Below are 15,055 nucleotides of genomic sequence, written 5' to 3' on the forward strand. Positions count from 1 at the left end.
ACTAACTTAAACTAACTTAACTTAACTTGAACTTAACTGAACTTAACGTAAACTTAAACTGACGTAACTAACTTAACTTCACCTCCCACCCCACCCACCACCCCACCCACCACCCTCACCCACCCCAACCCTACCCACCCACTCCCAACCCACCCCACCCTCACCCCACCCACCCACCCCACCCAACCCACCCTCACCACCCACCCCACCCCTACCCACCCCAACCCTACCCCACCCCACCCCTCCCCACCCTCACCTCACCTCCCCACCCACCCCACCCCTACCCCACCCCTCCCCTACCCACCCCACCCCACCCCACCCCTCCCCACCCCAACCTACCCAACCCACCCACCCTCCCTCACCACACCTACCCACACCTCCAACCCAACCCTCCCCTAACCCACCCACCAACACCTACCCCTACCCACCCTCAACCCTAACCTACCCTCCCCACACCTCCCCACCCTAACCTCCACACTAACCCACCTCACCCCTACCACCTACCTACCACCCACCTAACCTACCCCAAACCTAACCTAACCTACCTAACTAACTAACCTAACATAAAAACCTAACCTAACCTCCCCACCCTACCCTAACCTAACCCTACCCTAACCTAACCTACCCACCCCTAACCTCCCTAACCTAACCTAACCTAACCTAACCTAACCTAACCTAACCTAACCTAACCTAACCTAACCTAACCTAACCTACTAACTAACCAAACCTAACCTAACCTAACCTAACCTAACCTAACCTAACCTACCTAACCTAACCTACCTAACCTAACCTAACCTAACCTACCTAACCTAACCTAACCTAACCTAACCTAACCTAACCTAACCTAACCTAACCTAACCTAACCTAACCTAACCTAACCTAACCTAACTAACCTAACCTAACCTAACCTAACCTAACCTAACCTAACCTAACCTAACCTAACCTAACCTAACCTAACCTAACCTAACCTAACTAACCTAACCTAACCTAACCTAACCTAACCTAAACCTAACCTAACCTAACCTAACCTAACCTAACCTAACCTAACCTAACCTAACCTAACCTAACCTAACCTAACCTAACCTAACCTAACCTAACCTAACCTAACCTAACCTAACCTAACCTAACCTAACCTAACCTAACCTAACCTAACCTAACCTAACCTAACCTAACCTAACCTAACCTAACCTAACCTAACCTAACCTAACCTAACCTAACCTAACCTAACCTAACCTAACCTAACCTAACCTAACCTAACCTAACCTAACCTAACCTAACCTAACCTAACCTAACCTAACCTAACCTAACCTAACCTAACCTAACCTAACCTAACCTAACCTAACCTAACCTAACCTAACCTAACCTAACCTAACCTAACCTAACCTAACCTAACCTAACCTAACCTAACCTAACCTAACCTAACCTAACCTAACCTAACCTAACCTAACCTAACCTAACCTAACCTAACCTAACCTAACCTAACCTAACCTAACGTAACCTAACCTAACGTAACGTAACCTAACGTAACGTAACCTAACCTAACCTAACCTAACCTAACCTAACCTAACCTAACCTAACCTAACCTAACCTAACCTAACCTAACCTAACCTAACCTAACCTAACCTAACCTAACCTAACCTAACCTAACCTAACCTAACCTAACCTAACCTAACCTAACCTAACCTAACCTAACCTAACCTAACCTAACCTAACCTAACCTAACCTAACCTAACCTAACCTAACCTAACCTAACCTAACCTAACCTAACCTAACCTAACCTAACCTAACCTAACCTAACCTAACCTAACCTAACCTAACCTAACCTAACCTAACCTAACCTAACCTAACCTAACCTAACCTAACCTAACCTAACCTAACCTAACCTAACCTAACCTAACCTAACCTAACCTAACCTAACCTAACCTAACCTAACCTAACCTAACCTAACCTAACCTAACCTAACCTAACCTAACCTAACCTAACCTAACCTAACCTAACCTAACCTAACCTAACCTAACCTAACCTAACCTAACCTAACCTAACCTAACCTAACCTAACCTAACCTAACCTAACCTAACCTAACCTAACCTAACCTAACCTAACCTAACCTAACCTAACCTAACCTTTTTTTTTTTTTTTTTTTATAGTGGAGAATGCATTTAGGCATACCCAGAGCGCTCGGGGAAAGAGCCCTGGGTTATGTCGGACTCACACCGCAGAATGCGGCGACTACCGACTAAACTCCACTGTGTTCCGTCACTCCGCTATATTGGCAGGGTCGCGGGTATTTGGTGTAACCGCATCCGTAACCCCGTCAGCGGCAGCCTATTTTTTATATAGGCCCATCGCGATTAAGACCTGGCTAGTGTTCGCCAGTTCCTCCTTCCTGGGGGGCGGCGTGAACGGAACACGTCTCACGCCGCCTCACCGCACCGGACGATGGATTATGTCCCCGTTCCACCGTCCGGCACCCAACATTAGGGAAGCAAGTCGCGACCGTGTACAGCGGTCGCGACTCGGCGACGGCGCCCAATAAGACGTCGCCGCCGAATAGGATCCGCGTTGGGATCTCCCTCGCGGACCCGCTCTGCTTCCTCCTTCTGCGACATCACATCTTCACAGAATGTGATAGCCGCGCGCCACGATCTGTCGCTGCCAACCATTGCGCGAGCTATGGAAGGCAGGGAGAGATCAGGGCCGACGACTGCGACTAGGTGAGCACGGGGCTCGGACCACGCGGGGCACACGGCGAGAGTGTGGTCTGCCGTGTCCTCCGGACTGTCACACCAATGGCAAGCCATTTGCGGCTCCCGCCTGGCGACTTTGCACAAGTACCACCCGAAACAGCCGTGTCCGGACAGCACCTGTGTCAGGCGGAAGGTAATTGCCCCATGCCGCCTGTCGCACCACTCGCGTAGGACCGGTCGGATAGCTTCGACCGTCCTCGCTCCTGCGCTGGGCCTCTCGAGCCGGCGTTCCCACTCCCTGAACCGCCGCTCGAGAGCATCAGCCCTCCATTGCTGGACTTGCTCCAGATATGGATTAATTCCATGCGATCTGGACGCGGTGACGCGGCGATAAACGTCCGCCAGCATCTCGGCATCCAGGTCCCACGGGGGCGTCCCAGCCATGACACACGCGGCCTCGAAGGACACTGTGCGATATGCCCTCACGACTCTGAGCGCCATGACCCGCTGCGGTCTACGCAAGTATGGTCTGGTACGGACGCTCAAAGAGTCGGCCCAAATGGGCGCACCATAGAGGGCCATGGAGCGAATGACGCCGGTGTATAGACGACGACACGCACCCCCAGCCCCTCTTAGATTCGGGAGCAGACTTCCAAGTGCCCCGGCCACCCCAACAAGACGGGGGGCGAGGCGACGAAAGTGCTCCACAAATGTCCACCGGCTGTCCAGCACGATGCCCAGGTAGCGCAAAGTGGAACCGATGCCGATGGACGTGCCACCCACCTGGATAGCTGAACCAGCAGCCTGCGCCCTTCGACGGCCGCAAAACAAAATTGCCTCTGACTTGTTCAGAGCGACCTCTAAGCCAAGTCGTCTGATTCGGCGCACAACATCCGCCACACCAGCGGTCGCAATGAGGGCTGCCTCCCTGTACGAGGCCCCGCGTGCAGTTACCAGGGTGTCATCCGCGTAGCAAAGCACGCTGACACCTGGTAGATAAGTGGCACGCAGGACCCAGTCGTAGCCGATGTTCCACAGAAGGGGCCCAAGAACCGAGCCCTGTGGAACACCGCACGTCACTTCCTTTTCTTGCCACCCACGACGCGCGGGGTACGCCACAGCCCTCTCCGATAAGTAGGACTGCAACAAGCGCACCATATACCCGGGCACGTTGTGGTAGCGGAGCGCTTCGATCACGCAACTCCACGGCAGAGTGTTGAATGCGTTGGCGATGTCAAGGGACACCGCCAAAAGAACTCCGCCTTCATTATCTGCATGATCAGCGAGGTTCCGCAATTCAGCAATCGCATCGATAGTGGACCTTCCCCGGCGAAATCCAAATTGGTTCTCGCTTAGGTCCGGCCCCACTCCCTCCAGATGGTCGATGAGGCGAGCTGCGAAGACGCGCTCAAAGAGCTTGCTCACCTCATCGAGCAGCACGATCGGCCTATAAGCCGAGGGCGAGTCGCGCGGGCGTCCCTCCTTCTGCAACAGGACCAAGTTCCCGGTCTTCCACCTACGGGGAAATTGGCCCTGTTGGAGGCATTTTGTGAACAGCTGTTCCACCCTGGGTCCAAGAGATTCTAGCGCCAGCACCCAGGCCCGCCCGGGAACACCGTCAGGGCCGGGGGCGGCATTCTTCGCCTTAAGGCGCTCTACTGCCACAGCGAGCTCGTTGCGAGTGACTGGAGGGACATTTTCGTTGTTGAGCTCCTCCTGCGCAGTCATCGTGGGTGCCATCGGTGGGGGAGAATGTCTTCCCCGACTTGGAAACAAGGACGTCACCACTTGCTCCAGAAATCGTGGCTCGAGACTTTGAGACAAGGGCGGGGCCCAAGGGCGAAGCTTTTGCCTCACCCTCTTATACGGCCGACCCCAAGGTTCGCGGTTCAAACTCTCGAGCATCTCCTCCCATGCACGGGTCTTAGCGCTGCTGATGGCGTGCTGCAGAGACACAATGCAGTCCCTATAGACGGCGTATAACCGCGCTTCCTCCTCTTCGTCACGCCGCCTACGGCGCCTGTGCCTGGTGTACGCCCGCCTCGCAGCCACGCATGAAGCACGCAGCTGGGCAACATCGGCGGACCACCAGTACATTTGGCGCCTACGTGGAACCGACCGCACCCTCCGCATGCTCGCGTCGCACACCTGAGACATAGCTTCGGCAAGCCAAGTGGCCTCCTCCTCTACGTTTTCGCCGTCATTCTGCTGCGACGGGAGCCAAGCCTGCACTAAGGCAGCCTCAATGAGGAGCTCCCTATCGAGGCTACCAAGTGCCCAGCGCGGACGACAATCGCCAGGGGGGAATTGACTGGGAGCCGTCGAGGGCGTGGAGACGCTAAACCGGATATAACGGTGATCCGAGAGCGTCTCCACGTCCAAAAGAACCCTCCAGTCTTGTATACGACGAGCGAGAGGGGGGCTCGCAAACGTGACATCTACAATGGATCCACCCCTCTGCCGAACACACGTTAATTCTGCTCCACGGTTAACAACCGTCAGTCCCGACGCAACTGCCCAGTCAGCGAGTGTCGAGCCACGTATATCACTTGCCACGCAGCCCCAAGACACCGACTTGGCGTTCAGGTCCCCGGCCAGAAGCACAGATTGAGGTTGTGCGAAGTCTAGCAGATCCCTCAGCTCAACCAAGAACTGCTCGAAATCGGCGAGGCAACGGTTCGGCGAGAAGTACGCCCCCACAACGGTGAAGCCATTGACAACCGCCGAGACGCATCCCCGTCGCCTTATGATTTGCTCAAGCTGTGTGTCGCCTTGAGCAACCAGCGCCACCAAGCCGTCCAGATCGCCCACCCAGTTATCCCGGGGGGGCAGATTGTATGGCTCAGACACTACCGCCACGTCAATCTCCCACTCTGCCAGACTCTGATGTAAAAGGTCCTGGGCCCTGGCACAGTGGTTGATGTTGGCCTGTAGGAAACGCAGTGGGGCCATTACTGCGTTTCCATGGCTGCCTCCGTTTGCGGTACCTCATCAGGCACCGGAGCAGAGCGTGATGGCGTTGGAGCGCCATCTTGCTTCCGCATTCCACCTCTTTTAGGCTTCGGGGCCTTACAGGCTGCGCTTCCAAGCCGATGCTCTGCCGGTAGCTTTGCCTCCGTGCATAGGGCGCAGCGAGCGGAGGCGGCATCGCATCCACCAGCTTTATGGCCTGTTTCACTGCAGCGGAAGCAAGTGGCACTCCTGTCCGTCGGCGAGGAGCACGTGGCGCTGACATGGCCCACCTCCAGGCAGCGGTAACAGCGCAGGGGCTTCTGCTCGGTGAGAGAGACTTTCGCCGAAGCCCACCCAACCATTACGCGCCCCGCCTGCGCCAGCTTCTTCGCCGCAGTCACCGGGCAACTAACCCAGGCTGATACAGCACCTCGGGGGCCCGTGCGCAGGCCACCACACTTCACATGCTCCGCGGTACACTCCCCTGCGCGCGATACCGCAGCCGCAATGTCCTCGACTGTGGCCGAGTCATCCAGGCCAGTGATTCGCAAGTCTGCGCACTTGACCGGCCTGGACACCTTAACGTTATCCTCACCGAGCACCTCCCGCAATTTGGCGGCAAGGGAGTCCGCTTCTTTGGTGCTGGAAGCACCGGGGATCTCTAGTATCCTGGCACCAGTGACAGCGCGCTTAAAACGCATTGCACTGATGCCAATTTCGGCGAGGTCTATTCCACGCCGCGCCTCCGTCAAAACACCGGCGTAGGTTACGCCACGCTCCTTCGCACTCGGCTGCAGGGTAAGGACGACAGCCGAGGAATTCGGAGCGTGGAGCTTTCGCGACTTCTTCTTGCGGGACTTAGCCGCAGGCTTCTTCCCTTTCCCCTTATTTTCTTTTCCTCGCTTTCCGACCACAGTCCACTCTCCGTCCTTTGACGGCTGCTGCGGGGGGCCGGATGACGTGGCCAGCGTATCTTTTCTGGGGGGCTTTGAACCCGCCGGATCAGGCTGCACGGGGACCCTTTCCTTCCCTTTCGCTAATTTCTTTTTCCTCTTCTTCGAGGTTGCCTCAATCTCCAAAGCTGGGACCGCCGTCTGCTTCGCGGTTTTCTTAATTGCGGGCCCAGACACCGATCTACCCGGTTGCGATGAAGCCGCAACACCTGCATATGTCCTCGCCTTTGATGGAGGGGGCGGTGCGAGGTCATCGGCCATCGCTTGTTCAGCCGCCTTTGCCGCTTTCCTGCTATCTGCCGCCAGCGGAGGTCTTATGCGCTTTTCCGGCAGCAGACGCTCCTCTAGAGCCTCAAATCTCGCGTTAATCATTGCTCCGACCTGGCGCAAGATATCCGAATCTTGGGGCTGAGCAGGCAGCGACGAGCCCTGAGAGGCCTTCACCTCTTGGAGTTCCCTTTTCAGGGAGTCGAGCTCCGCCTGTAGGCGGGAATTGGCTGCCTGCAGCAATCTCGTCTCCTCAGAGACAGTGTGTTTCTCTAATAGAGCTACTGACTGCTCAATGTCATCGTGGGCCAATTTCAGGGCCTTTTTAAAAGTGCCCTTGAGATTTGATGACTTGGTCATCACCTTCACGATTGCAGCCAGGTCATCGGCAATGCGGCGACTGAGAGCCTCGGACGTGTTTGTCTTTGCTGGAATGGGAGGGAGAGGAGCGCTAGCTTGCGCCACTTCAATGCGCTCGGCGCACTCAGCAACCTCCTTCTCGGCCTGCGCCTCCAACTCCCTCTTACGCAACCTCGTCATATCGAATGTGGCCTCGCGCCGAGTGGCGCTTGAACCCGATGGGCGGCCCTTCCCTCTTTTTGAGGTGGTCTTAATAAATGGGGATGTAAAAACCCCTGTGCCATCTTCTTCGTCGGAACCAGAACAGCTGGTGTCCAGCGTCCGCTTCCGCCACAGCCTGTCTTTTCCATCCATTTCTATGATGCTGTTGGCAGAGCTGGAGCTTGAACGCAGCACAGCCCTGCCCCGCCTTGTCTCGACACGCGCCGGAGACATACTTCCGTCAGTGTCTTCCAAATCATAGAAGTTTTCAGTGTCCATAATTGTGTGTTTGCTAGGGTCGTCGTTGATCGGTTCAGAGTTAAAGGACATTTTTGTTCCCACGAGTATGGGGGATATAAAACGTCCATCCGGGCGGTGCCCCCTGCACCCGGATAACCCTTTTACACCATGGAGGTCGGGCGGTATCCATGGGTGTACACAGCTAAAAGCTCACGCTCTCCCGAGCCAAACTGTCCAAGAAGGACAGGAAATCCACGCCGCTGGACTACAACGCGGATTTGAGGGTTTTTGATGAGGTGTCCTTCCTCTCAGGCCAGCCGATTAAGGCAAGCCTCCTGGTCCGTCATAGCTGCTAGACGTGACAACAACACTACAACGGATAACAGGTTGCCCGACGGGAGGCCGAAGCCTCTAACCAGGCGACAGAAAAACCTGCCGCCCAGCCCGCCGCGCCGCGATTGATACAACCGCCATCCATCGCTGCAAAGCAGCCCGTCGTCCAGTAGGACTAAATCGTCCGCAACCACTGGTCGCCATACCTCGCCGCAAAAGCAGCACTGTTCGAAAACAAACCCAGCAATTTCTCTGCAAAGCAGAGATTGCAACGAGGACGTGGTAGCCCTCGAGTTCCTCCACGCTGATTTTGGTCCGCGCCGGCAAGACCACCGGTACCCCCCATATCTGGGAGGCCTTCCCCTATCCGCCACCTGAGGACGCGCCCGATGGGAGACCAGAAACTCCACACGGGAACCTAACCTAACCTAACCTAACCTAACCTAACCTAACCTAACCTAACCTAACCTAACCTAACCTAACCTAACCTAACCTAACCTAACCTAACCTAACCTAACCTAACCTAACCTAACCTAACCTAACCTAACCTAACGTAACGTAACCTAACGTAACGTAACCTAACGTAACGTAACCTAACGTAACGTAACCTAACGTAACGTAACCTAACGTAACGTAACCTAACGTAACGTAACCTAACGTAACGTAACCTAACCTAACGTAACCTAACCTAACCTAACCTAACCTAACCTAACCTAACCTAACCTAACCTAACCTAACCTAACCTAACCTAACCTAACCTAACCTAACCTAACCTAACCTAACCTAACCTAACCTAACCTAACCTAACCTAACCTAACCTAACCTAACCTAACCTAACCTAACCTAACGTAACCTAACCTAACGTAACCTAACCTAACGTAACCTAACCTAACGTAACCTAACGTTACGTAACCTAACGTAACGTAACCTAACGTAACGTAACCTAACGTAACGTAACCTAACGTAACGTAACCTAACGTAACGTAACCTAACGTAACGTAACCTAACGTAACGTAACCTAACGTAACGTAACCTAACGTAACGTAACCTAACGTAACGTAACCTAACGTAACGTAACCTAACGTAACGTAACCTAACGTAACGTAACGTAACCTAACGTAACGTAACCTAACCTAACCTAACCTAACCTAACCTAACCTAACCTAACCTAACCTAATTTATTGCTAAGTTGGACTTACCCGTTTTGATACTTTAAATTAAAAATGTTATAAATAGGTAACTATAATATAGTGTCCGACCGAACTTTCGGTTTCGGTTTCGGTTTCGGCCGCAGTTTCGGTTTCGGCCAAAATCGGCCGAAACTTTTGCCGAAACCGAAACTTATTTCGCAAGTTCAGTGAACTTAGTTCACACACGTTCACGCTCGTCTAACTTCCTTTTCCTCGGCATCGCTTTGGCGGACGCTGTCAAAGGTTGACCCCAAGAAGCTTATATCTAATACACTGGAGATTTCAGTATGAACATTAACTTGTAACAAGAAAATATGAATGACGCCTGTATGTTTTTTGTTTTTTTATCCCTTTCACACCTAACTTGGCAAGTTGGTGTGAAAGGGATAAAAAAAACATACAGGCGTCATACCTAAAAGAGACTGATTATTCTTCTAAGTACAAACACCAATCCAAAGTATGTATTAAAGACTCTTTAATAAAGAGAAAGATCTCAAAATACCAAAACTTAGTATTTAAATTACAATTACTGATTTGATTTAGATGACTGATTTTACTGAGAACTAACCTAACCTAACCTAACCTAACCTTACCTAACCTAACCTAACCTAACCTAACCTAACCAAACCTAACGTAACCTAACCTAACGTAACCTAACCTAACGTAACCTTACGTAACCTAACCTAACGTAACCTAACCTAACGTAACGTAACGTAACCTAACGTAACGTAACGTAACGTAACCTAACGTAACGTAACCTAACGTTACGTAACCTAACGTAACGTAACCTAACGTTACGTAACCTAACGTAACGTAACCTAACGTAACGTAAAGTAACGTAACGTAACCTAACGTAACGTAACCTAACGTAACGTAACCTAACGTAACGTAACCTAACGTAACGTAACCTAACGTAACGTAACCTAACGTAACGTAACCTCACGTAACGTAACCTAACGTAACGTAACCTAACGTAACGTAACCTAACGTAACGTAACCTAACGTAACGTAACCTAACCTAACCTAACGTAACGTAACCTAACGTAACGTAACCTAACCTAACCTAACCTAACCTAACCTAACCTAACCTAATTTATTGCTAAGTTGGACTTACCCGTTTTGATACTTTAAATTAAAAATGTTATAAATAGGTAACTATAATATAGTGTCCGACCGAACTTTCGGTTTCGGTTTCGGTTTCGGCCGCAGTTTCGGTTTCGGCCAAAATCGGCCGAAACTTTTGCCGAAACCGAAACTTATTTCGCAAGTTCAGTGAACTTAGTTCACACACGTTCACGCTCGTCTAACTTCCTTTTCCTCGGCATCGCTTTGGCGGACGCTGTCAATGGTTGACCCCAAGAAGCTTATATCTAATACACTGGAGATTTCAGTATGAACATTAACTTGTAACAAGAAAATATGAATGACGCCTGTATGTTTTTTGTTTTTTTATCCCTTTCACACCTAACTTGGCAAGTTGGTGTGAAAGGGATAAAAAAAACATACAGGCGTCATACCTAAAAGAGACTGATTATTCTTCTAAGTACAAACACCAATCCAAAGTATGAATTAAAGACTCTTTAATAAAGAGAAAGATCTCAAAATACCAAAACTTAGTATTTAAATTACAATTACTGATTTGATTTAGATGACTGATTTTACTGAGAACTTAATTTGAAAAAATAATAAAAATTGTTATTATTAATATATTTTAAAAATATTTTTATTTTATTTTATATTAAATAAACGATTACAACAAATTTAATATACTGTGTTTTTAAGGCAAAATAATAGGTAAAATGCACCAAAGTTCAGTATTTTTAGAAATTTCATATTTGACCACGTGAGTTTCGGTTTCGGCCGAAACTGAAGCCACGGCCGAACATTCGGTTTCGGTTTCGGTTTCGGCCTGTAAACCAGTTTCGGTCGGACACTACTATAATATTGTTTGTTGATTTAAATATATAATACTTACGAAAATAAACATGATTTTATTTTATTATTGTTTTATTTTATAAAAAATTATATACAATCGTTAATTAATTAATATCAATACATATAATAAAATTCTAGAAAAGTGATGTCTGTACAATGAAAATATGTAAAAAAAAATTAGCAGGGGTTATTACTAAATCGATCCCAAACCCAAAACTATTCTTAAAAAATTTTTTGTCTGTTTGTCTGTTTGTCTGTTTGTCTGTATGTTTGAACACGCTAATCTCAGAAACGGCTTATCCGATTTAGATGCGGTTTTCACTAATATATTGTGGTAAGCTTCATTTAACATTTAGTGTTTATTTCATGTCAATCGGTTCATAAATAAAAAAGTTATGACCATTTAAGTAATCACAGCGAACATTTGCTAAGGCATTCTATACATGAATTACTTTACTTTATTACGTAAATTATACGCTAAAGTTATTCCTTGACATGTCCAGATGATCATATCGAAAGTCCCCAAGCGTGGGGGGGGGGTGGTTATGCTGAGGGGGTAGTAGGGGGGGTCAAAGGACCTTTATTTAGATTTTTGCTCTTAAGTCTAAAACCTGCACAAATAGCATTATGGTTACTTCTAGGTAAATTTTCTATATAAAAGGTCTTTGAAATTATGTCGTAGGTATTATATTTTTAACCCCCGACGCAAAAAGAGGGGTGTTATGACCGCTATGTGTGTATTGCGTATCTGTCTGTGCCACCGTAGCTCGCTAACGGGTAATACGAATTAGATGCGTTTTTTTGTTACATTAGTTGTTTATTATATTATATTATAGGGGTAAGTGGGAATGAAAAAAACGAATGTTAGTTGTTAATGTAGGTTGTTAATGTAGGTTATACCCAAGTGATATATCAAATGAAAATAGACGACATGTCAGAAACAATTAGTCAAATTTTATCAAAATCGGTTCATCCATTTATTTGATATAGGGGTAAAAGTGGGAATAAATAAATGAATTTTATCAAATATACTCAAGTGACGTATCTAATGAAAGACATGACGTGTAAAGTACAATAAGACATATTTTTTCAAAATTGGTTCATCCATTTATTGGATAAAAGTGGCAATAAAAGTTGTCAAATATACCTAAGTGGCATATCAAATGAAAGGGCATGACCTGACGTGAGAAGTATAATGAGGCATAGGCATTTAATCGAAATCGGTTCATCCATTTATTATATAGAGGGGTAAAAGTGGGAATGAAAAAAACGAATGTTGTCTGTTATACCCAAGTGATATATCAAATGAAAAAAGACGACCTGTCAGAAACAACAAGTCAAATTATATCAAAATTGGTCATCAATTTATTTGATATAGGGTTTAAAGTGGGAATAAATAGATAAATTTTATCAAATATACTCAAGTGACGTATCTAATGAAAGACATGACGTGTAAAGTACAATAAGACATAATATTTTATCAAAATTGGTTCATCCATTTATTGGATATAATATGTAGGTATAAAAGTGGGAATAAAAGTTGTCGAATATACCCAAGTGGCATATCAAATGAAAGGGCATGACCTGACGTGAGAAGTATAATGAGGCATATTTAATCAAAATCGGTTCATCCAATAATTATATGTAGGGCAAAAGTGGGAATGAGAAAAACGAATGCTGTCTGTTATACCCAAGTGATATATCAAATGAAAAAGACGACCTGTCAGAAACAATTAAGTAGTCCAATGTTATCGAAATCGGTTCATCCATTTATTTGATATAGGGGTAAAAGTGGGAATAAATAAATAAATTTTATCAAATATACTCAAGTGACTTATCTAATGAAAGACATGACGTGTAAAGTACAATAAGACATATTTTATCAAAATTGGTTCATCCATTTATTGGATATAGGTATAAAAGTGGGAATAAAAGTTGTCAAGTAATATACCCAAGTGGCATATCAAATGAAAGGGCATGACCTGACGTGAGAAGTATGATGAGGCATATTTAATCAAAATCGGTTCATCCATTTATTGATTTATAGCGGTAAAAGTGGGAATGAATAATCGAATGTGGTCAAATAATATAATCAAGCGGCATATCAAATGACGTGTGAATTACAATTAGTCATGTTTTATCAAAATTGGTTAATCTGTTTATTACCTACATATAGGGCACCTTATGGGTGATACTGGGGATAAATAATCCAAATGGAGTAGGTACCAAACGAAAGGATATGACATGTACATAATATATAGGAATGATTAGACATGGTTTAGATCAAAATCGGTTCTGCCATTTACTAGGGGTGAACGGGAAAAGTTGAAAGTCTGTGAAAGTAGAAGGAATATGGGAGCGGGAGAATAACCACATCCTGGAAATTTTGAACTCTTCTGACTGTACCTAAGTTTTATAGCTCAGTTTAGTAATAAATTTTACTAACAGTTCTTTTGTGTTATTATTTATTTAATTTCTTAACTTTATAATAATGTGTAAGTACTTATAATTTAGTTGTATATGATAGTACGTGTTTCAAGACGTGTTTACTCAATAATTGTGTGTTAAGTAGTAACTACTATGCAGTCACTATTCCACGCGGACGAAGTCGCGGGCACAGCTAGTAGTAAATAAGTTTTGATCTGCATTATTTTGACGACGCGGTTGGCGCAGTGGTAAAGTAACTGCCTACTGAGCCGACGGTCCCGGGTTCGATCCCCGGTCAGGGCAAATATTTGTGTGATGAACTCAATTATTTGTTCTTGGGTCTGGGTGCTATTATCTATATATGTATTTATTAAATATTATATTTATCGTCGCCTAGAACCCACAACACAAGCCTTAATTGAGCTTACTGTGGGACTAGGTCGATTTGTGTAATAATGTCCTATAATATTTATTTTATTTATTTATTATCATTACATCCATATTTTCACATGCCATAATGATATACATATATTCAAATATAGGTATGTGTAAACACATAATAATATTATGTATTACCTTTAGAAAAGTAATATGTATTTTATACATTTATTAAGTACCTACATAATATTACGTGGATATCTCATTATTAAATACAGTATTATCCACTTGTTTAATGCGACTAATGATATTGAGGACAAAATAAAAAATACGCAGTATCAAAATCGTTCAGTCCATTTTCCCTAGGGTTGCACACTCAAAATTTTGATTTCCCTAATTGCCATCAGATTCTGGTTTACCTATACCTATATTGTATACTTGTAGGTGCTGTGCTGACGCAGGATTTTCGGTAGCGTCGCACATTCGCATAACTTCGCCCGGCGCCGGCGCCCTCAGTTGTCCCGTAACTCGCGCCACCGACCCACGTCTAGTAGTTAACCAAATATTTTTGATAAACTTTATTCAATGCCACCTTTACTTCATTCATTTACATAAATTATTTTCATCCTACTTCCTACTAATATTATAAATGCGTTGGTTTAATGCTCTAAGATAAATGCGAAAGTTAGTGGATGGATGTGTATGTTTGTTACTCTTTCACGCAAACACTACTGAACCGATTACAATGAAATTTAACACACATATAGAGGGTAACTTGGATAAACACATAGGATAGGTTACATCCCGGAAATCCCACGGGAACTATGCGGGTTTTTTTTAAAACGCGGTCTAAGCCGCGGGCGGAAAGCTAGTCAATCAATAAATAATAGTTAAGTAACCAGCTGTAGGGTTTATTAAATAAATTTTGTGTTTCATAATTTTTTTCCATCTGGTTTCCATAACACAAGCGAAAGCTTAGTATGGGACCAGATCGTGCCGTGTGTGAAAATTATCCTGAAATATTTATTTATTTATTTGTGAAAAACTGTCGAAAGGAAGTGTTAATCGTGCCACAAGTGGTCGTTTTACAAAAATAAATATCCTACCGCAAGTGGTAGAAAGACAGTGTTAT

Source organism: Colias philodice, chromosome 18 (genome assembly GCF_061535455.1).
Source record: "Colias philodice isolate Cphi_HAF_F1 chromosome 18, ilColPhil1 Martin Lab GWU primary, whole genome shotgun sequence".
NCBI classification, from domain to species: Eukaryota; Metazoa; Arthropoda; class Insecta; order Lepidoptera; family Pieridae; genus Colias; species Colias philodice.